This window comes from Triticum urartu, chromosome 5A, assembly GCF_056163025.1.
Source record: "Triticum urartu cultivar PI428250 chromosome 5A, HENAU_Tu73, whole genome shotgun sequence".
Taxonomy (NCBI): Eukaryota; Viridiplantae; Streptophyta; class Magnoliopsida; order Poales; family Poaceae; genus Triticum; species Triticum urartu.
The window spans coordinates 253,845,464-253,870,313 of NC_141877.1; the positions used below are offsets into that span (position 1 = coordinate 253,845,464).

General features: G+C 44.4%; 1 pseudogene; it reads right to left on the minus strand.

Annotated features, from left to right (window-relative positions):
• Positions 1–18,585: 18,585 nt before the first annotated feature.
• On the minus strand, positions 18,586–19,553 carry LOC147970964 (uncharacterized; annotated as a pseudogene).
• Positions 19,554–24,850: the final 5,297 nt, after the last annotated feature.

Below are 24,850 nucleotides of genomic sequence, written 5' to 3' on the forward strand. Positions count from 1 at the left end.
CGGCGCGCGGGAGGAGGAAGGAGATAGGCGGCGGCGGCGGCGACCTGGGCCACGGGGGCCCCGCGTGGGCTCGGGCGGGCCTCGGGCGGCGGCGGCGAAGTGGGGCTCGCCCGGGCCACGTGGCAGCGGCTGGTTCGCTGGGGCGGCGGCGGCGGACGTGTCCGGCTAGGCTCCGGACATGTCCGTCGGCGGCGCGGAGATGTTTTTTTTTTAGAACTAGGGTTTCGAGGGGGAGGAGAGATCCGAAAATGGAGGGGGCTATTTATAGGCATAAGTGGAGCTAGGAGAGTCCAAATGAGGTGCGGTTTTCGGCCACGCGATCGTGATCGAACGCTCTAGGACATGGAGCAGAGTTTGGTGGGTTTTGGGCCAAATTGGAGGGGTGTTGGGCTGCAACACACACGAGGTCTTTTCGGTCCCTCGGTTAACCGTTGGAGTATCAAACGAAGTCCAAATGATACGAAACTTGACAGGCGGTCTACCGGTAGTAAACCAAGGCCGCATGACAAGTCTCGGTCCAATCCGGAAATGTTTAACCCCCACACACGAAAGAAAGCTAGAAATGGCCACCGGAGGAGAACGAAGCGCCGGAATGCAAAACGGACAACGGGGAAAATGCTCGAATGCATGAGATGAACACGTATGCAAATGCAATGCACATGATGACATGATATGAGATGCATGAGAACGAAAACAACACACGGAGACAAAAACCCGAACCCGAGAAATAAATATAACTTAACGCCGGAAACGGAAAGAGTTGGAGTACAAATAGGGAAAGTTACATCCGGGGTGTTACATCCCGTTTCAAACATGGCCGGTCAAACACAAGGCCATTTCCTCCGTTTTGCGGTACGCCAGGCCTCGTTTCCATCGGCTGTTCCGTCCAAGCCCTCCCGATGAACACGACGACGCATTCTGTTCCGACCCAGCCGGTTGGCTCCCCATGAACACGATGACGACGCTATTTCTTCGTTCCGACCCAGCCATGTACACGAGCCCTGGCCGTACGTACGTGCGAGTAGGCGTTCGAGACCCCACCCGTATGTACGTACGTGGCCGTATTTACTTTCTTGCACCCTGGCCGTTGTACGTACGTGTACATGCTACGTGCGCCTTTGCTACGACACGTGCGCGCCTCTACATCGACCAGTATGTACGTACATGTTCGCGAGTAAAATGACAATGCTACGTACGCTTTGACCAGGTGGGTCATGACTGTCAGACACTTCCTTGCGTGCGAAGATGTAGCTGGTGGGTCCCAGCAGTCAGGGGGAAATGTTTTTTTTGCGAAATATGGTGGCCCGTCCTGTGGGTCCCCACTATCAGGTAGAGGAATATTTATTTTGCGCGTAATAAGGAGGCACTTCCTTGCTGCGGCCGTGGACCCAGCTATCAGCCTCTCCACGTACAGTCCATGTCCGATGGAAGCCGTTCCTTGACCACGTTGACCACGCCGAGCCAAGAGCACCAGGGCGTTTGACGACGGCAAGGCCTAGGAAGGGGACGACGCGGAGCCAGGGAAGACGTGACAGTGGATGCCCATGCGTAGAGGAGTATGATGGTTCACTGGTTCGCTGTGGTGTGAGGCTGCCGTCGCCATAGAATAACAGGGGTGTGGGTGAGTAGAGGGATGGCTTGGCCAGCGGTGGGAGTAATAGGGGGCGGTGAGGCCTCCGCTGCATCGCAGCCGGCCACGAGAGGCAGGAGCACGAGGCACAGCCGGTGCTGGTTTGGGCGGCTGGAGCAAGAAGAGCAGAGGTTGAAGAAGCACTACGGCTGTTGGATGGACATCGTATGGTCACTGGAGCTAGAATCGTGCATATTGACTAAGTTGACAAAGCCCTCCATCCCCGCCAACTTAGTAGGCCCACAAGTCAGCCTACCACTATACTGGGTCCCAGCTAGCAGGGGAGTATTCATTTTTTTGTGCGTAATAAGGATGCACTTCCTTGCGTGCGAAGATATAGCTGGTGGGTCCAAGTTGTTAGCGGCGGTAATGTTTTTTTTCGTGAAATACAGAGGCCCTTTTGGTGGGTCCCAGATGTCAGGTGGAGGAATCATTATTTTGCACGTAATAAGGAGGCATTTCCTTGCGTGCGGCCGTGGACCCAGCTGTCAGCCTCTCCACGCACAGTCCACTTCAGATGCATGTCGGTCGTTGACCACGTTGACCAGGCCGCGCCGAGAGCACCAGGGCGGTGGACGATGGCGAGGCCTAGGAAGGGAACGACACGGAGCCAGGGTAGACTCGGTAGTTGTTTCCCACGCGGAGGGGAGTACGACTATACGAGGGTTTACTGGTTCGTCTGCCGTCGCCGGAGAATAACAGCAGGTGTGGGTGAGTAGAGGGATGGCTATGCCAGCGATGGGAGTATGGTGGGGCAGTGAGGCCTGCGTGGCAGCACAGCTCGCCGCGGGGAGGAGGGAGCAGGCAGTCCCGCCGGCGCTTGTTTGAGCGGCGGGAGCAGGAAGAGCAAAGATTGAAGAAGCACAAAGGCCGTTGGATGGACATCCAACAGTCACTCCTTGTGCGTCAACCTTTTTTTAGGAAAGCATCAAATCTGTGGAAAACAACATACAGCTCATCTACCATTATTTCAAATAATTTACAGCCCATTTGCTAATTCTTAAGGTTTTTTTGGAGTCCATATTCTTTTTGTTAGCTTTATAGCCCATATTGTGGCCACGGTTAAAAAATTATACGGAATTTTGCATATTTTGGTGCGGTCTAAACTCTTTTTAATCCCGAAATTTTGAGTCACGTTTAAACTGATTTTGAAAATAAATATATATCATTATAAAATCCAACAAATTTTCTACGCATAAAAATCAATGAAATTCAAAACCTCGAAATGAAAAAAAGAAATTTGAAACTAATTGCTGGTTTGATGTGTTTTAAAAATGTACAGCCCATTTCTCATTACTGATAGGCCATTTTTTTGGCCAGCCGAATGAAGCTCTCCTCGTCTTGAAAGATTTGCAGCCCAACAGGCCTGACAAAGCGACTTACTTGGCAAATCACAAAAAAACTGGGTTATGGCCGTGGACCCAGCTGCGGCCGTGGACCCAGCTGTCAGCCTCTCCACGTACAATACTCTTCCGATGGAAGTCGGTCGTTGAGCACATTGACCACCCCGTGCCGAGAGCACCAAGGCGGTGGACGACGATGAGGCCTAGGAAGGGGACGACGCGGAGCCGGGGAAGACACAGTAGTGGATGCCCACGCGGAGAGGAGTATGAGGGTTCACTGGTTCGGCTACGGTGTGAGGCTGCCATCGTCGCAGGGCCTGGCTAGCGGTGGGAGTAGTAGGGGGCGGTGAGGCCTCAACGGTAGCACAACCGGCCAGTGGAGGCAGGAGCAGGCGATCTCGTCGGCGCTGGTTTGGGCGGCTGGTGCAAGTAGAGCAGCGATTGAAGAAGCAGCAGGACTGTTCGATTCAAATCCAACGGTTACTGCTGCTAGAATCATTTGTTGACTAAGTTGACAAGCCCTGCGTACGCGTCAACTTAGTAGGCCCACAGGTCAGCCTCCCAACCGGTGCGCCCCAGATGTCAGTGGGAGTAATTTTTTCGCGTAATAAGGAGGCAGTTGATTGCGTGCAGCCAGCCCCACGGAGGGAGTGGGATGGGCCGGGGAAGCCTCCGCGACATCACAGCGGGCCACAAAGAGGAGGGAGCAGGCAGTCTCGCTAGCGCTAGTTTAGGCGAGTGGAGTAGGAAGATCAGAGATTGAAGAAGCACGTTAGCCGTTGGATGGAAATCCAACAGTCACTGCTGCTAGAATTGTGTGTTGACTGACAAAGCCTTGCGTAAACAAGTCAGCCTCGAAATCTATGGCGTGTACAACCCATTTGCCATTATTTTTATAATTTTTACTCATTTTCTAATTCATATGGAATTTATTGCAGCCCGTTTTCCATTTTTAGAATTGCTGCCCATTTTCTGGTCAGTATCAGGGTTAAAAAATTAACTAAATATGTGGGAAATTTTGAAAATTCGCAAATTTTTGTTGGGGAACAAAATATTCTTAATCCAAAAATTAGTAGCCATACTAAAACAAATTTAAAAATAAATTAGCACTATGTCATGTTAAATCCAATGAAATATGTATAAGATATTAGTGAAGAATAAAAACAAAAAAAAGAAACTAATATCCCATTTGCTATAATTTTTTGGAATTTTCAACCCTTTTGATATTACTTTTAACAGACACTGACCATACTCTTTGGCCAAGCTGGAATGCATCCCTCCTCGTCTTCAAAAGATTTGCAGCCCAGTAAGTCGGAGAAAACAAATAGGCCTAGCTTGGGTATTCTTCAAAAAGAAATAGTGGGCTACCTATTTTCCCAAAGAAAAAACTGATGGGCTGGTCAAGTTATTAAACGGGCCATAGAGACCGCACAACCCAGTTTATAGCCTGCTCCTCTGAATTACTACTAAAAAATTTGTGCAATTTTGTTGTTAATTCACTATACGTTGAAAATGATGTGGGTCCCAGATATCAGCAGGGTGGATTAGAGTAAAAATGAGGGGTTCATCTGAGTAGTAAAAGAGGCGCTTGCTTGTGTTCGGGAGTGGACCTGGTGGGTCCGTACTGCCATACTCACAACTACAGTCCTCTCCCGATTCACTATGTTGATAGGGACCATTTCGAAAAAAACTATGTTGACAGGGCCGAACGGCGGCGCCGCGGCGAGCGCACCAAGGCGGAGGATAAAATGTTGTCGCCAATGTGCTAGGCTGGGTTAGACATTCTTATTGAAAAAATAAAAATGGACCGGATCTATTTACGATGTTGACTACTGATAGAGGCGAAGGTGTCCCAATGTTTCGATGAGATGGTGGCTATCGTTTTCTGTGGGAGTCGACCTTGACGATCCGACTACGAACGGGAGAGACGTCGCGCCTTAGCAATCGCTAAACCAACTTCTGAGAGGTTATTGACCACGTCGGAGCACGATCAACCTGACCACGAGGGTCTGTTTCCTGCGAGCAAACAAAGAACAAGCAAGAAACTGAGATTGCAATCTGGATATTGCGAATATAAGATGAAAGCTTTATTGATCAAGGTGGGGTTTTGTGACGCCTTGGTCTGGTCGTTGAACACAAACGAAGTACGCGAAGTTGCAGCTATGCCGAACTTTTAATCTAAACAAAACCCCAAGGAAAAAGCTACTAGATGGATCTACTTATATAGGAGAAAGGGGTGGCCGCCAAGGAGGTGGGAGGATGTACCAAGGCAGCCTAAAACTAACCCTAGGTCATACAAGGCTCATGGGCCCAAGTGGAGGTGGTGCAACACCTTTGGACTTGTTGTTTGACTCGGATTCTGCTGCAGCGTCAGATTGTTTCGTCGATATCTCAATGCTCCAGACGAATTTGAAGGTGATTCCAATTGGGTTGGAAAGAGAACGAAATCGACTTTCCAACAAAAAAATTACCCAATTTGGAGTCCGTATGAAAAAGTTGTTGATGTTTTGAGTCAGGTATGTCTGTGCAGTCCGAATCTGAATTCAGAACGTGAGAGACTTGGACTCTATCTTCTCTTGGCCCAAAAGTGACATGAGAGGACTTTTTAACAGAACCTAAACTTCTCCTTTTCCCTTATCTTCATATGTGGAATGTACAAATGTCCCATACACCTGCAATTAGACAAAACACAAAAGTGTGCGAAGTATTTTTGTTCTGGATAACATAAATAGATTATTGAATAGTTTGCACTAGAAATCACCTGACAAATATGCATGTATGCAATATTTTTGGTCGTATCCAAGGTGGGCATGTCCTCATCATCCTCCCCTTCTTGAAAACAAAGCCGTCCTTGGCGTTGCTTAATCTGAAATGTGGCTAACAAAAGAGACAAGGTGTACATATTGTATATGTATATGTCATCCATTTTTACTCCCCTTGATTTTTGCACATATGACACATGTATACATGAGTAACTTTCATAGTTCATAAAATCTAAAGCCAAAAAATTATCACAAGAAGTAGAAGGCATGAAAATATTGCAACTCAGTTTGCACATATAAGTGAAGCTCTTATTCATTTCAAAAGATTGACAATGTTCATCATTAAACCATCCCAACATTGGTGAATAAACCTCACTTGCATCAAATTTACATGCTACAACATGCTTAAATAAGCAAACATGCAATAAGTCATTGGACATAGAATCATCACCAAGATTAGAGGTCATATCAAAATGATTAAACATCGGTTCTTTTGCATCAATAGTTAATTCAATGGGTGCACTCAAAATTGTTGGTATTTCGGTTATTTGATCATATGACACATTCATGACAGTAACAAGATTCTCTAAAATAGGTGGTGTGCTCGAATCAATAGGTAACTCAACACATGATGCATTCAAGTTAACTAGGCATGCATCATTCTCATGTGAAGTTATATCATCAATACCTTTACTGTTACCTTCTCGCAAAGATGTAGCTGATGTAGATACGGACGTTGACAATGTACCATACTCTTGAGATGATGTCGCGCTCACAATTCGAGGTGGGGCTGGTCTAGTAGGTGCAACGGTGGAGGAACCAACCGGCGGTGGTGAGCATGAACTGGAATAGTAGTTGTTGTAGTCACCCAACGCATCCTCATGTATCTGTCTCTCAAAGGTACAAGCACGGACATACATACCAGTAATGCAACGAGGAATATACTAAAATCTTGCCTGAATATCATGGTTCAAACCACCAAAAAATCTATTCATTGTATCATCCTCAGATTCTTCTATGTCACAATGATGCATATAAGATTTAAACTCTTGGTAGTAAGCATGAACAGTGTTGTTGCCTTGTTTAAATTGTTCAAATTTGCGAAGCAATTCACGGCGATAGTAAGGAGGAAAAAATTGTTGTCTCATTACAGCTTTCAAAACTTTCCAAGTTGTGGGTTGGTTATCAATGTTTTTCTTACAATGTACACTCCACCAAATAGAAGCAAAACCAGTAAATGCTCTAGTGGTAGCTCATACTCTCTCAAGTTCAGAAAAATCATGGTGACTAAAAACTTGTTATACTTCAAGCTCTCAAGCGAGATAAATAGCAGGATTAAATCTACCCTCAAATGATGGTAAAGAGATAACCTGACCATATGCTTGTGTGTGTTGTCCCAACTCTCGTGATGGTGAAGATGTGTCCGTCCTCCAAGAACTTCTATCTCCGGAACCTGGCATGATTAGTAGAAACAAGAAACAAAATTCGAGAATAATGTTCCTATGAACTACTAGGATGTGGTTGTAAAGTGCTCACAGTAAAGCAAATATCAATATCTTACAAGTTCTTACCATGCGGCAGGTGGTGACAAGCAACCAGTGGTGTCAAATAACTCCGAAGATTGTGTAAAGCGATTGCTAGGGGAACGTACATATACACGGTGTAGAAATATGTGGAGCTGGGTTGGCTATATATAGTAGCAAAAGATTAGCAATAATCAATTCAGAGATGCAATGTTGAATAAACGCTCAACGACGGTACTGTGCTAGTCCTAGGCTAGACCGAACTAGAGACGCGAGCCTAGAACACTAATGAGGTCACGTCGTAGCACAACTAGCATCAATGAAGGATACTAAATAGCTCTAGACAGCAAGATATAAGTGAAGATCACAACGGCAGTAAAGATAATGATGAAAAACAACTGCCAAGCAGGATATACAACAACTCTCTCTCTAACTTTCCTCTTGAAAAGTTTGAGCCAATTTTCTAATAACTTTTTTCAAGAATGGTATTGACTCAAGCTTTCAAAAACAAAATGAATCACTCAATTCTAAGTTGATATGAGGAGTGAAAAATTCTAAAACTGGCCTGAAAACTGGAATAAGCTGTGTTTGTGAACTTTGGAGGGCAAAAAGACCTATTTAGAAGCCGATTTTGATGTTCCAAATACTGAACTAGCTTCTACAACTATTTAGATACGGCTCGTCGCTAGCTTTCATTTGAGTACTCGCGGAGCCAAAACGGACTTCATATGAGAAAGTTATACCTGTTTTACTGAACAGTGCACAAAAGAGATTCCAATCCGAATTCAACTAATAGATTGAGTCTAGATAGATACGAATTTTGTTTTTTTTCTTCTCTCTTTTTTTCCTCACACTTTTTTCTTTCTATTTTTTTCTCTGACTTTTTATTTATTTTTTTCTCTTTTTTTCTCTCTCCCTCTTTCCAAAACAAGCTAGATAAGATGGATCTAGTGAAGATGTGAACGACCTCAACTATGATTGTGACAATGAACGATGGGTAGCACGTGGTGGAAATTAATGGATGGGTGTTGGACAGCGGAAGGGATAACGACACAGTGGCGGCGTGACTAATGTGAACAGAACTCGAAACTCTAAACGAACTAGACACTAAGACCAGCAACTCGACACGACGATGCAACAGATAATTCAAGTATGCAAGCAATAAAAAGAAAATTGCAAAGGCTCAGACTGGCTTGGACAAAGTATGAATAGATCTAACTTTTTGTGGCTTTTTCTTGGACAATAGGTAAGAAAATAAATCTAATCTAGGAAAAACTGAAATTTCTCACCGAGCAACCTGAGCTCTGATACCACTTGATAGAGGCGAAGGTGTCCCGATGTTTCGATGAGATGGTGGCTATCGTTTTCTGAGGGAGTCGACCTTGACGATCTCACTACGAACGTGCGAGACGTCGCGTCTTAGCAATCGCTAAACCAACTTCCGAGAGGTTATTAACCACGTCGGAGCACGATCAACCTGACCACGAGGGTCTGTTTCCTGCGAGCAAATGAAGAACAAGCAAGAAACTGAGATTGCAATCTGGATATTGCGAATATAAGATGAAAGCTTTATTGATCAAGGTGGGGTTCTGTGACGCCTTGGTCTGGTCGTTGAATACAAACGAAGTACGCGAAGTTGCAGCTATGCCGAACTTTTAATCTAAACAAAACCCCAAGGAAAAAGCTACTAGATGGGTCTACTTATATAGGAGAAAGGGATGGCGGCCAAGGAGGTGGGAGGACGTACCAAGGCAGCCTAAAACTAACCCTAGGTCGTATAAGGCTCATGGGCCCAAGTGGAGGTGCTGTAACACCTTTGGACTTGTTGTTTGACTCAGATTTTGCTGCAGCGTCAGATTGTTTTGTCGATATCTCAATGCTCCGGACGAATTTGAAGGTGATTCCAATTGGGTTGGAAAGAGCACGAAATCTACTTTCCAACAAAAAAAAAGAATCACCCAATTCGGAATCCATATGAAAAAGTTGTTGACGATTTGAGTCAGGTATGTATGTGCAGTCCGAATCTGAATTCAGAACGTGAGAGACTTGGACTCTATCTTCTCTTGGCCCAAAAGTGACGTGAGAGGACTTTTTAACAAAACCTAAACTTCTCCTTTTCCCTTATCTTCATATGTGGATTGTACAAATGTCCCATATACCTGTAATTAGACAAAACACAAAAGTGTGCGAAGTATTTTTGTTCTGGATAACATAAATAGATTATTGAATAGTTTGCAGTAGAAATCACCTGACAAATATGCTTGTATGCAATATTTTTGGTCGTATCCAAGGTAGTCATGTCCTCATCAACTACGATTTGCATGGGTCCGCTGGTTGCAGGAAGAAAATGCTGGGAGAAAGAAGACTGGTCGCTGTCTTTGCCGAAGAATAATATCGACTGAATGTAACGACACTATCATAGGAAATAATATCCTCCTGTTAAATCGTGAATTTAAAGAACTGGTGCATGAGCATTTAGCTTTATTTATTTATTTACTTATTTATGTTTAGGGGACCATGAGCATGTACCTGGGCCGGATTCATGTAAGAGCCTCCCTTCCAGTTAATTATGGGCTTCTCTATTGGGCCTTCATCAGTGGGTTGCATGTTATCAACAAGTGGAAAATGTGTTTCGTACGAAAAATAGTATGCGCTACGTATGGTACGGGTCACCAAAGTATCAAACCGTGCAACGACTTCCAAAACATTGTGTTTGTCATTCTAACAACACATTTATTCAACCAACAGACGAAATATACTACTGATTGTACATTGAAAACAACAGCAGCAGCAACCAGGGCTGGGGGTGCAACAGAAGCAGTAAGCAGGCCAAAAGAGTTAAGATGCCGCTCTCTCTTCCAAACCAAACATCAGCCATCATTACAAATGGGCTACCAAAAAAGAACAAGTGTATGCATCAAACTAAATAAAGATCCTACTACACCAAGTGTACGCATCTAACTAACTGGTTCAGTTAGACGTTACTATTTATTAAGCTGTGGAGATTGGCTGACGGCTTGAACCAGATGGGTGCCTGACGGGAGAAACTCCAGCCAGCAGGTCGAAGTCTAATACTTGCGACCCTCTCTCCTACTTTGGGCTACAGAGCGTGGCAGCACATATCAGGGTATGGTGCATGAAGAGACGCATGGTACATTGTGTACACACAGTTTTGCCTGATGAACGAAACCACGCTGCCATCATGATCCTTGCCGTCGGTTATCTCTTGGTTAATTGGATAATTCAGTCCGACAAACAGAGAGCGTGTACCAAGGCTACTTACCAACCTCTAGTCAAAAATTCCTGAAGGCCCAGAGAAGCTGGGATCCTGCTCAAAGACCTTGCAGTGACTGACTGTGATTGTATTCCACGAAACAACAAGTCCGGTACGTGCGAACGATCATCAATCGTTCGCCGTCGTCTGATCAAGCCAAGAACCACCTGCAACTGCCATGCCGCTTTTCTTTGGAAGGTTCTGGGATTAGGAAGGGTAGGACACCAGGCGGCCTACAACATCATATCAAGTTGGAGTCAAATAACCCACAAAAAAGTTGGAGTCAAATAAAAAGGGCTCTTGATGTAGTCAATCTTAAGAACAGCATGTTATGAGCATGAATATTTTTTCAGTAAATGTTGACAGTAATATAAGAAATCCATCATGATATCATAGGAAAGTAACATAAAAAAAGTTAGAGTCAAATAAAAAAGGGCTCTTGATGTAGTCAATCTTAAGAACAGCATGTCATGAGCATGAATATTTTTTCAGTAAATGTTGACAGTAATATAAGCAAGCCATCATGATATCATAGGAAAGTAACATACTGTTGTAATAGTCATTTGTAGCGATGACTGGAGAAGGCCAGCAATACCTCCAGCCATAGAAGGAGTCAACGATGTAAATGAAGCCCTTATATTCAATGGCATCAGAGAACCATGGAGGATGTATGATCCTGTGATGGACGTGCAGATTTATCCACTTACCGCAGTGACCTGTCAAATAGGCAATATCACGGTTGAAGAACGCAATTAGCCTGAAGTCTTTATAATTCGCAGATCTTGTGGGCACTTGGCAGATTACAACCATGAGCAAATCAAACTTGGTATGATGTTGGCTACTGTAAGATTCCGAGTATTCTGGGTCGTGGTGCCAAAGCAGTGCAGTGTTAATCAAAGGAAGGGGGATCAATCGCCGGGTGTAGACCTCCACAAGCATCCAGCTGCCGTGACCGTTGACGAGCACCATCCAAGACATGTTCATGCCGACCCAGTACATACTGTTAATGTAGTTGAGGGTGATGGGGATCGGATCGCAGTCAAGGGGGTTGATGCTCGCCACCCTACAATCGTTATGCTGCATGACATGTCGTTTCTGAAGATCAGGCGGCATCAGCAAGCAAGGATCTGGCTTAAAAAGCTCCGGCCTGAGGGCTTTGAGTAAATGGTACAGCCTCGAGGAGCACGCGGCGAGCGGCATGGTACTGAGATTGTCCACACGCGAAACAATGAGCTTGATTACCTCTATGGGGAGCGAATTCTAGCCACTCTTTCAGCGGGCGCTGCTCGGTTCTGCCATTGTTAGTGCTTGGGTTTCGGGCGAGGGGGGAGGCGCCTTAGCGGGGATGGAAGAGCGGACAAAGATGGAGAAGCGAATATGTGCTGCGGGAAGTGGACAGGTGATGATGACTATAGCACGCCGCTTGACATACGAGACACATACCAGCAGCGTAGGGTCATATCGAAGTCAGACAACTTGCTTGAGTGATCACAGTACTGGTACTCCCTACAGTACCTGCTACTATGCCCTGACTTGCTTGAGTAGAGTAGTAGTGGAGTAGGACTCTGCTCTACTACTAGCACCAGAGGAGTAGTATGTTCTAATCTAAAATAGTTACAAACTTCAATGCCCGAGCGTGGAACGACTATGAACCACCATCGGTGCTAACTCCAATCCTGCAAGTCATGGATTTGTTTCTTTTTAACTTTCTGTACGAATCTATAGCCAGCCTGCAAGTCATGTACACTGTACTGACAGTGGAACCCACAGAGTACTTAGAATACAAGATTAAGGATGCAATTAACTTTTTATAGAGGGAGAATCATACACGCAATTAACTCAAATGGATTGGACGTGACTCTATAAGAAAGTGCCATGTCATCTGTAGCCAACATGTATAACAATGGATACTCAAAACTAATTCTTGAAGATCATTTCATGCAAAGCGCAATAAGAGTTACTTCTTCACAAGTTTTGGATGCAGGTTGAATAGTTGAATGCTTTTGTTTGTAAAAGATACTTTTTTATCTATTTCACCCGGATGTTTGTGAGCTCTAGTTATGAAACAATATCTGAACAAACCTATCGATACCCGTTACACATGAGATGACCGCCACATCATTTTTAAAAATAAACAACTCCCTGATCAATGCATTTCACTCTTCCATGCAACGCATGGGCACCTTACTATAGATTAGTACGACAAAAAATTGAACTAACATTATATATAGTACGATGAATGATGATGCATGTCACCTAAAATTATAGGAGTATCATTGAAAACTATGTTCAAATACGAATCCAACGATATTGTTTTTGTTGACATCCACTAACATTTTGTTAGTTAAATCTTCAGTCAAATTCAATGGGGGATAAACCACGACCGATGTAGTCGTACTAGTGTAGAGGGCGGCGCTGCACGGGAGTCTCACCCCGCTCGTGGCGCGGCAATGATAGAGGCAAAGGTGTCCCGTCTTTCGATGAGATGGTGGCTATCATTTTGGAGGAAGTCAACTTTGACGATCCAACTACGAACGTGCGAGGACGTCGCGCCTTAGCAATCGCTAAACCAACTCCGAGAGGTTATTGACCATGCCAGAACACGATCAACCCGACCACGAAGGTCTATTTCCTGCAGGCAAACGAAGAACAAGCAAGAAACTAAGATTGCAATCTGGATATTGTGAATATAAGAGGAAAGCTTTATTGATCAAGGGTGGGGTTCTGTGACGTCTTGGTCAGGTCGTTGGACACAAACGAAGTACGCGAAGTTCTCGCTATGGAGAACTTTTAATCTAAACAAAACCCAAAGTCTAAACGACGCCCTAAGGGTTGTATATATGGAGGAAGAGGGGGAATTTCGTGGCCCTTGGAGGAGGGGTCCGAAATCAACCCTAACTCTTGTTTCCCCACACATACGGACTCTAAAAACAGTCTATACTTAAGTATTTCGAAAATACATGGGCCTGGCCCAATAATAAGGTGACGCAGCACCTAGAATAGCCTCTGGACGAAATTTATGAAGTTGCATCTTGTATATTTCGTCCAACGCTTCATGCACTCCTTATGGTGGCTTCAAAGTCCTAAAATCATCACTTGTAACTCCGTTCTTGATCCCCTTGCGCATGCCATCATCTCCATGCTTGGTCTTGCTCCAGTGTTCATCCCTCTTATCTGTGCCAGGCCCTTCATTTGTAAGCAAAACAAATGTATCCAATTTAGGCAGCATCATATTCTCATGAACATTAGAATCATTACCAAGAAATGAAAGTACCTGATAATTTAATTGGCGTGCGCGAGCTCTAGTAATTGGTCCAGTATGTATAGCAGTAGGGGCTGTGGGTGTAACAATAGTATTGATGTCCTCATCATCCTCCCCTTCTTGAAATGAAGTCGTCCTCGACGGAAGCTCATCTTCCTCACCCAAATAAGGCTTCAAATATGCAATGTTAAAAGTGGTACTAACCCCAAAATCTGCAGGCAGCTCAAGTTTATATGCATTATCATTTATTTTCTCTAACACCTTAAAAGGACCATCAGCACGTGGCATTAGCTTTGATTTGCGCAAATTAGGAAATCTATCCTTATGCAAATATAACCAAACAAGATCTCTAGGTGCAAACACAACATGTTTTCTACCCTTATCTCCAGCATGTTTATATTTAGCATTCATACGCTCATTGTTTTCCTTAGTTAACTCATGCATTTTTAAAATCAATTCAGCACATTCTTTAGCATCAAAATTAACCTTCTCCGAAGATGGAAGAGGCAATAAATCAATAGGTGCACGAGGTAGGAAACCATACACAATTTCAAAAGGGCACATCTTAGTAGTTGAATGCAATGAACGATTATAAGCAAATTCAATATGAGGCAAACATTCTTCCCACATTTTCTTATTATTCTTTAAAACGGCCCTAAGCATAGTAGACAATGTTCGATTGACTACTTCAGTTTGTCCATCAGTTTGGGGGTGACAAGTAGTACTAAAAAGCAGTTTAGTCCCCAACTTAGCCCATAAACATCTCCAAAAGTGGCTAAGAAATTTAGTATCACAATCTGAAACAATAGTATTTGGCACACCATGCAAGCGAATAATTTCATGAAAGAACAAATCAGAAACATTAACAACATCATCGCTTTTATGACATGGTATAAAGTGTGCCATTTTTTAGAACCTATCCACGACAACAAATATGCTATCCCTCCCCTTGTTTGTTCGAGGTAAACCTAAAACAAAGTCCATAGATATATCCTCCCAAGGAACACTAGGTACAGGCAAAGGCATATATAAACCATGAGGATTGAGTCGTGACTTGGCTTTTTAACATGTAGTGTAGCGAGCAACAAAACGCTCAACATCCTGTCTCATCTTTGGCCAAAAGAAATGTGTAGCAAGTATATCCTCCGTCTTCTTGACGCCAAAGTGTCCCATTAATCCTCCTCCATGCGCCTCCTGCAACAACAAAAGACGAACGGGGCTAGCTAGAATGCATAGCTTGTTAGCACAAAACACAAATCCATCGTTAAGAACGAACTTGTTCCAAGTTCTCCCTTCCTTACAATTCTGCAATATATCTTTAAATTCAGCATCATGCACATATTGATCTTTGATGGTCACCAAACCAAATATTTTAAAGTCAAGTTGTGAAAGCATAGTATAACGACGAGATAATGCATCGGCAATAACATTTTCTTTACCCTTCTTGTGTTTAATGACATAAGGGAAAGTCTCAATGAATTCAACCCATTTAGCATGTCTACGGTTCAGTTTTGCTTGACTTTTAATGTGTTTCAAAGATTCATGATCAGAATGTATAACAAATTCCTTGGGCCATAAATAATGTTGCCATGTTTCTAAGGTCCGAACAAGAGCATATAATTCTTTATCATAAGTAGAATAGTTCAGACTAGGCCCACTCAATTTTTCAGAAAAGTATGCAATAGGTTTGCCATCTTATAATAACACACCTCCTAATCCAATTCCACTAGCATCACATTCAAGCTCAAAAGCCTTATTAAAATCAAGAAGTTGGAGTAAAGGAGCATGTGTCAACTTATCTTTCAATACCGTGAAGGCTTCTTCCTGTGCGGTACCCCAAACAAAAGGCACATCCTTCTTTGTAAGCTCGTTGAGAGGTGCAGCAATGGTGCTGAAATCTCTCACAAAACGCCTATAAAAACCAGCGAGGCCAAGGAAACTCCTCACTTATGTGACCGTTTTGGGCTGCGGCCAACTCTCAATAGCTTCAATCTTGGCTTTATCAACTTCAATTCCCTGTGGAGTAACAACATAGCCAAGAAAAGATACTCGGTCGGTGCAAAAGGTGCACTTTCCAAGGTTACCAAACAAATGTGCATCACGTAGAGCAATAAAAACAGCACATAAATGTTCCAAATGTTCCTCCAAAGATTTGCTATAAATCAATATGTCATCAAAGTAAACTACCACAAATCGTCCAATGAAAGCACGGAAAACTTCGTTCATTAACCACATGAAAGTACTAGGTGCATTACTGTAACGCCCTCGATGCGGCTATATCTCCCACGTGTCGAAGCACGACTTAGAGGCATAACCGCATTGAAAGCAATGTCGCAAGTGAGGTAATCTTCACACAACCCATGTAATACATAAGGGAAAGAGTTACATAGTTGGCTTACAATCTCCACTTGACACAATTACATGAATAAAGCATTAAATCAACCAAATACATACAAGGTCCGACTACGGAACCAAAATAAAAGAAGACTACCCCAAAAGCTACACAGATCCCCGATCGACCCCAACTGGGCTCCACTACTGATCAAACAGAACGAAACAACACAAAGAACAAGATCTTCATCAAGCTCCTCCTTGAGCTTGGTTGCGACACCTGCTCGGTAACGTCGGCACCTGCAAACTGGTTTTGGAAGTATCTGTGAGTCACGGGACTTAGTAATCTCACACCCTCGCGATCAAGACTATTTAAGCTTATGGGTAAGGTAAAGGTATGAGGTGGAGCTGCAGCAAGAGACTAGCATATTTGGTGGCTAACATACGCAAATGAGAGCGAGAAGAGAAGGCAAAAGCACGATCGAACAACTATGATCAAGAAGTGATCCTAGAACAACCTACGTCAAGCATAACTCCAACACCGTGTTCACTTCCCGGACTCCGCCGAGAAGAGACCATCACGGTTACACACGCGGTTGATGTATTTTAATTAAGATCAACTTCAGGTTTTCTACAACCGGACATTAACAAATTCCCATCTGCCCATAACCGCGGGCACGGCTTTTGAAAGTTCAAATCCCTGCAGGGGAGTCCCAACTTAGCCCATCACAAGCTCTCACGGTCAACGAAGGATATTCCTTCTAGCGGGAAGACCCGATCAGACTCGGAATCCCGGTTACAAGACATCCTCGACAATAGTAAAACAAGTCCAGCAAAACCGCCCGATGCGCCGACATCCTGATGGGAGCTGCACATATCTCGTTCTCAGAGCAACACCGGATGAACACTACGTACAGCTAAAACCAGCCCTCAAGCTTCCCCAAGGTGGCGCCGCAAGTGGCTCTGTTTCGGACCAACACTTAGACAAGCACTGGCCCAGGGGGTTAAAAATAAAGATGACCCTTGGGCTGGCCTAACCCAAGGGGAAAAAGGCTAGGTGGCAAATGGTAAAACCAAGGTTGGGCCTTGCTGGAGGAGTTTTATTCAAAGCGAACTGTCAAGAGGTTCCCATTATAACCCAACCGCGTAAGGAACGCAAAATCCGGGAACATAACACCGATATGATGGAAACTAGGGCGGCAAGAGTGGAACAAAACACCAGGCATAAGGCCGAGCCTTCCACCCTTTACCAAGTATATAGATGCATTAATTAAATAAGAGATATTGTGATATCCCAACAAAATATCCATGTTCCAACATGGAACAAACTTCAATCTTCACCTGCAACTAACAACGCTATAACAGGGGCTGAGCAAAGCGGTAACATAGCCAAACAACGGTTTGCTAGGACAAGGTGGGTTAGAGGCTTGGTTTAACAATATGGGAGACATGATAAGCAAGTGGTAGGAATCACAGCATAGGCATAGCAAAAGAGAGAGCAACTAGCAAGCAAAGATAGAAGTGATTTCGAGGGTATGGTCATCTTGCCTGAAATCCTGCAAGGAAGAAGAACGAGTCCATGAAGAAGACAAACGGACGTAGTCGAACGAATCCTCACAACACGATGTTACCGGATTACCGAGAAGAAGTACACCGGAAAGAAAGCAGACAACATAGTAAACAACCACGACATGAACATGGCATGATGCACAATCAAGTATGATGCATGTCCGGTTTAATGAAGCATGGCATGGCAAAGTGCACAAGCAACCCTACAAATTAAGTGGAGCTCAATATGCAACGAGTTGCATATTAACGAAACACCACGACAAGTTATTTAGTTCGATCTCGTTTATGTACCCAACAATATTAAATGTTGATTAGCATGGCAAGGGGTGAAGCAAAACAAAACTACCTATCTAGTCAAGTTTAAATGAGGCCGGAAGCAATGAACAACAATTCCGGTAAATCCCCATATGCATATATTAGGTTTGGTATTCTTCTGCCCTAAACCATATTTTAGAGTTATTAAACATGCAAAGTAAAGCCACCATGCTAAACTAGGCATTTTTCTACCCCAATTACATATAAAGATTATTTAAAACCGAGCTACGGTTAATTAGTTATGAAATTAAACATTTTAGCAAGTTATTTAAGCAAGTTTAAACAAACAGCAATTTAATAATTTTAAACATAGATGAAAGTTGCAAATTATTAACCTACACAAAATTCTAAGCAAGTTTCATATATTAAGTTTTTCCATGTGATGCTTAGTTTGTGAGTTAAAATATGCATGAAGCTTAGGGGCTAAACTGTAAAATTGTAATCTCTGGGATAAATATGAAATTCGACTTGAACAGGAAAAAAACATCACGGGCTGAATCTGTTGGCCCAACAATAGAAAAAAACAAAGGGGCTTCGGCGGGGTGGCCTCACCAAGTGGGGCTTGGCCCGCTCGGTTTAGGACTGGAGGAGGCCGAATTCATGGGGAAGTAGGTTGGGCCTTGGCAGCGGCCCAGCGAGGCGATGCACGAGCGCGTGGCTATGGTCAACGAGATCGAGCGGTTCCAGGCGCGGGGGAATTGCTCTGCTCGTCTCTGAAGACAAACGGCAGCGACGGGTTGCAGAGCGACGCCGGTCGGGAACGGGCAAGGGCGGCGGAGGTGATGGCTCACCGGCGTCGGGGCTCGAGGCGGCCGGGTGCCGCATCCTCCGGTGACGGGGATGACGTCGAAGCAGAGGAGGTGAACGGAACTGGGCGTCGGGCGGGGATGGAGGTCGGGGCGCCGGTGTCCCGTGGCGGAGGAAGACCATAGTGGTGGCGGCTTGATCCCCTGTCCATGAAAAAAAACAAAAAAGGAGAGAGAGAGCTGAGCGACAGGAGAGGGAGAGGTTCAGCTAGGAAAGGGAAAGGGAAGGGAGCAGAGGCCTCGCGGCGCTGCTGGTGGTGCTCTCCGGCGGGAGGACAGCGAGGAGGACGACTCCGGCGGCGCAGGTCCTAGCGGGAAACGGCGAAGAATAGAGCAGGGCGGCGGATCTGGGCGAAGAGGAGCTGGACTTGGCGCGCGGCTCAAGAGGAGGTCGAGGCGCCATGGTAGGGGAACGACATCGACGGCGGGACTTGGGGTAGCCGGCGGCGGGGACAGGGCCCTGACGGCGGGATCCGGCCGAGGACGGGCAATGGCGGCGGAGGAAGGCGACGGCGGTTCCCTGCTGCAGCAAGAACAGGGAGAGAGAGAGATATGTGAGAGAGAAGAAATCGAGAGAGGGAGGAGAAAGAGATAGAGAGGAGGAGCAGAGGTCCTGGAGGCCGGCGATGGGGATGCTCCTGCTAGTGGCAGCGAGGCGATGGAGCTCGTGCTCCTGGACGACGGGAGGCTCGGGGCATGAACAGGGGGCTGTGCTTGGACGCGAAGCACTCGATCCATCGAGATGCTCGGGCGGCTGCGCGGAAAAATCAGGGATCTAGTCGGAGGCTGCGATTGGTGGGGATGGATCCCGAGGGGAAGAATGAGAGCGGTGGCGGCGTGGATGGGACTGGGTTAGACTGATTTGGTTAGGGGGTGGTCTAATATATGGCAAGTGGAATTTTGGTAGGGGCATATCCGTCCCTCCGATCGAAATCGGACGGTCAGGAAAAATAGGCTAGGGAGCCCAAATGAGAAAACGGAGACGTTTTGTAGATGTTTGGGGATGATCCGGACACGACGGTGACGACAGCTCGGGTCTGATCCGGGACAATTTTCGGACGCGCGCGCGAGGAGGGCCGTGGGCTGACGAGAGAGGTTAGGTTGGACCTGGCGGTAGGTAGTGGGCTGTGTAGACGGTCTCGAGCTAAGAGAAGAGAAGAGAGGGAGGCCCGGCGACTGTTTCCGGAGACCAAAAACGTCCGACGTTAGACCGGCTACTATTGCCGCTATATTTATCCGTTGGGGCGTCAAACGGACTCCGAATGCGACGAAAATTGACAGGCGGCCTACCTACAACATAAAAACACCACACGCCAACTTTGATCCCATTCCAAGAACATTTTTCGGACACTTATAAAATAATATTTCGGACATGCCGCAGGCACGTGCAAGTGTGGTTGGGCTCAGAACGGACAAAGGACGGAACTGGGGAAACCCGGACGGATGCAAGTTTTGAAAACATGATGATGCAATGCGGATGATGACATGGCAAGATGCAACACGCAAGCAAATGACAAGGCAACAACAGCGAATAACTGGAGGACACCTGGCACATCGGTCTCGGGGCGTCACAACACTCCACCACTACGAGAGGATCTCGTCCCGAGATCTAGAATGGCATCGGGAGGACAACGGAAGAGAAGGAGAAGAGGTAAAACTAAGTTGCTTCTTTGACCAATGAGTGAAACCAAAGAACCTTGAAAATGTTAAGCCATTTCGAGAAAAGAATACAATGGAGATGGCGAAGTTGAAAACACTCTATTTTAAAAGAGGAACAAGGGATAACAACTTCTGGCAGCACTCCGATTGAAAAGAAAAGGAATTGAATAAGAACTTTGCCAGATGAGAACATACTTGATGAGATCAACAACACCTTGTCTCCGGAACTATTGAAAGAATGGCACAATTGGTAAGAAAGATCTCAGACAGCACTCTGGTTGAGAAGGGAGTCAAGATTTGATAAGATGAGAGAGCTCGAATGAAAACACGACACTCCGATTGGATGGATAAGCAAAAGAAAGAACATGAACTTCACAATACGAGATGATGAGTGAAGAGAACATCATCACAATGCCTCCGGAAGAAATATAAGAATGGAAAACAAAAGAACAGAGAAGAAGACAACAAGTTCTGCCTGAAATGAATTTTGGAGAGCCTCCATAAAAAGAAGGATTGAACGGAGTTGTTGGGAAATCAACGACGAAAAGAATAAGATTGATATGGTCTTATGGAATACATCTCAAATTATGAGGTGACAACCTACCACTCACGGGAAAAATAATTGGATTGGTATGAACAAGGAGACGAGAAAGCTTATTTCACCGGAAGGATGAAAGAAGAACTTGGGTCTTATATGAGCACCATAAATAGCAACAATCCTTAGGGACGGTTTTAGGTGAAATATAGCCCAAGATAATTCCAATGATGAGATTGATGGATTTAAAATACCTCATTCTTAACAACATGTGAATAATGAGACATGAACTCAAATTATCAAGAATGACATAATACCACCTCAAATGATATGGTTGAAAGAATTGCACTTTAAAATACAAGATAAAGAATACTTGAGTTCCTCTGAAAAGAATCTTGATGAGCACTTCGAGAAGGGATTAAATCCTTGATGAACCATCATGTAGAACCTCCATGAAGAACTCCGGTAAAAAAAAGAATGATCAAACGAAAGGAAAGAGAAGTTGAAAACATAAGGTGAAGCCTTGAAATGATTAAATGGAGCTTTGCGACAAGATAAATGAGAGATCTTGAAACTCCGGGAAAAGAAAAGATGAAACAAGTGAAACCGAGAATTAGATGAGCCTCCGTAATAAGTAATTGAATATACTCGATGAAACAAGAATAAGAATTACATTATGCTTATCCTTCACCAATTAAATTGATGACAATCCACGGACTTGGCACACTACTTATGCTCGTAGAAAGGATTAAGATAGGTATAGCATAACTTGAGAACGTCTTCAACGAAACACCGGTGGAATTGAAACAACGAATGAATAGATATGATAACGAAAGAAGAGGAATCTTGCATGAACCAGCATAATAATTAAAATGACCGAAGGGAAGATAAAGGAACACCGGGAAGAATTATGAAATGAACGAGGATACTTGAGAGAATTTAGATCCATGAGAATGAAGAGATTATGAGCTGATTAGAGGGTCCTTGATTTAAACACCGGTATGCTTTAGAGTATGAGAGCTGAAAGCTGGAATGAATAAATCTGAATTTATGGACTCCGGATAATCCAACTGAGAAGGCTATTGAATTGCTCCGTATAGGTGAAAAGAATTCTGACAATCGAAAACAAATATAAGAGGATGGCTTGACTGGAATCACGAATCTCTGAGAGAACGGATAAGATATGGAGGTAAACCCTTCTTCGGTCTTCAAAATCCGAGAAACACGACGAGAAACACCACCATGAATTATTTAGACACTCCGTAAGAATCAAAAGCGAAGAGGTTGAGCCAACTATGAAAAGAATTTGAAAGATCTTGGAGAAACGCATCTGACTGAAGAAAAATCATTCTTACATCAAACTTCGAAAAGAAATTTGAGGATAGCTCCGGGAAAATAAGAAGAGTCAGGTAAGATCCTGGGAAAAGACCTGTGGGTTAGGGCCCACTCAAAAGAAACACTGTTGAATGATTTAAAAGATAGATTGTGCCGGTTGAATTAAATGGCTTGAATGAGATAACAACCTCGAAAGATCTTCAACGAATGAAGAGTGGAAAACACGAATCTTCGAGATATCTTGAGCACTCCGGAACAATTGAATAGCGAGAAATGACTGAATATAAGGTGCACCGGCATGAGAAGGCATTTGAAATAAGGAAAAGAATATGATCAAACACCGAAAGCTTGAATTGAATCCACCGGAAAAGATAAAAGAACAAGGAATGATAAACTTGAGGCTTCGTTAGAATCTTCATGAGCATCACCGGGTAAGAACATTGACGGAAAAGGAATGGAGAGACTTCCCATCAATAAAAGGATAGTTGAGTAAAAATTATGAGTCCTCGGAGGAAAACAAGGGAGGGAGGGCGGGAAAAAACAAAGGCAACTTGGAGACGGTTGAAACAAACACCGTTGAGAAGAACTGAGAATTGATCTTGCTAATGTTGAAATGATAGGATCCACTTAAAGAGAGACACACCGGTAGAAAAGGATTGACATGACAACCTCGATGATCGAGAAGGATAAGTATTCACATAGAAATATGAGAACACCGCTTAGAAAAGGTATGGAATCAACACTTGACTTTGAAGCAACTCGAATACCACAACTCAAAACAAAACAAAGGATTGGCTTGCAAAATAAGCCGGAACAAACATATGATAGATATTTCGTCCGAAGTTTTCGTGGTGGGGCCTACACGGGCTCGATCGTACAGCACCATCATGTACAAGGCAGTGCACATGACATACGAAGCGTCCCCGAGTCGGCATAGCCAAGGACTCTTTAAGACACAACGAGACCACTGTAAAACCAACCGTGAATAGGCGGACCACTAGACGTCGAACCCCAATTTCATATCATACATCTGTCGAAAAGATATCCTAAGAGCTACTTGAATTCCCACTTATGAACTCCCAAAACTTTCCGGTTATGCAATCAGGTGTTGGGGATACAGGGAAAGCATAATATCTCACCCAAAACTAGCAAATCCTACATCCAGTTGTATCCATCCTTCAACACATAACCAAGAAACCTTCGGAAATCGTTTACCTCAACCTTCGAAAAGCATCCGTTATACGAGTTATGGCAATACTCCCGAACTCCCGCCCCAGTACTGGTGGCGTCGAGGTTATCTCACCAACAACTACATAAAAGAGATTTTCGATGTCGGCGAAACTAATCTAAGGTATTCTAGAACTGCAATGATAAAATTGTGACGACAACACATCGGAGCTCCACTCCCCGGGACACTGCCACAACCCCTAAATGTCAGGAGGCACCAAGAACAATGTTCTTGTCACAAAACCATCGGAACGATTCCAAGATACTCGCGTGATCATAAAAAAAATTTAGTGAAAATTTGAGAAGAGAAGAGTCAAAACTCTACGTCGGGATGCCTCACCAGAGCGATGAAGGGACTGGGAGTAAAAAGAATTCCTAACTCTCTGATATATATAATTCCTAAATGACTCAAAACATTTTTCTAGACTCAAAAACGCCAGCGATTCGATCAAGCAGGGGGCTCCTAAGGTCGGGGAAGGCTCTGATTACCAACTTGTAACGCCCTTGATGCGGCTATATCTCCCACGTGTCGAAGCACGACTTAGAGGCATAACCGCATTGAAAGCAATGTTGCAAGTGAGGTAATCTTCACACAGCCCATGTAATACATAAGGGAAAGAGTTACATAGTTGGCTTACAATCGCCACTTCACACAATTACATGAATAAAGCATTACATCAACCAAATACATACAAGGTCCGACTACGGAACCAAAATAAAAGAAGACTACCCCAAAAGCTACACAGATCCCTGATCGACCCCAACTGGGCTCCACTACTGATCAAACAGAACGAAACAACACAAGAACAAGATCTTCATCGAGCTCCTCCTTGAGCTTGGTTGCGACACCTGCTCAGTAACATCGGCACCTGCAAACTGGTTTTGGAAGTATCTGTGAGTCACCGGGACTCCGCAATCTCACACCCTCGCGATCAAGACTATTTAAGCTTATGGGTAAGGTAAAGGTATGAGGTGGAGCTGCAGCAGGCGACTAGCATATTTGGTGGCTAACATACGCAAATGAGAGCGAGAAGAGAAGGCAAAAGCACGGTCGAACAACTATGATCAAGAAGTGATCCTAGAACAACCTACGTCAAGCATAACTCCAACACCGTGTTCACTTCCCGGACTCCGCCGAGAAGAGACCATCACGGTTACACGCGCGGTTGATGTATTTTAATTAAGATCAACTTCAGGTTTTCTACAACCGGACATTAACAAATTCCCATCTGCCCATAACCGCGGGCACGGCTTTCGAAAGTTCAAATCCCTGCAGGGG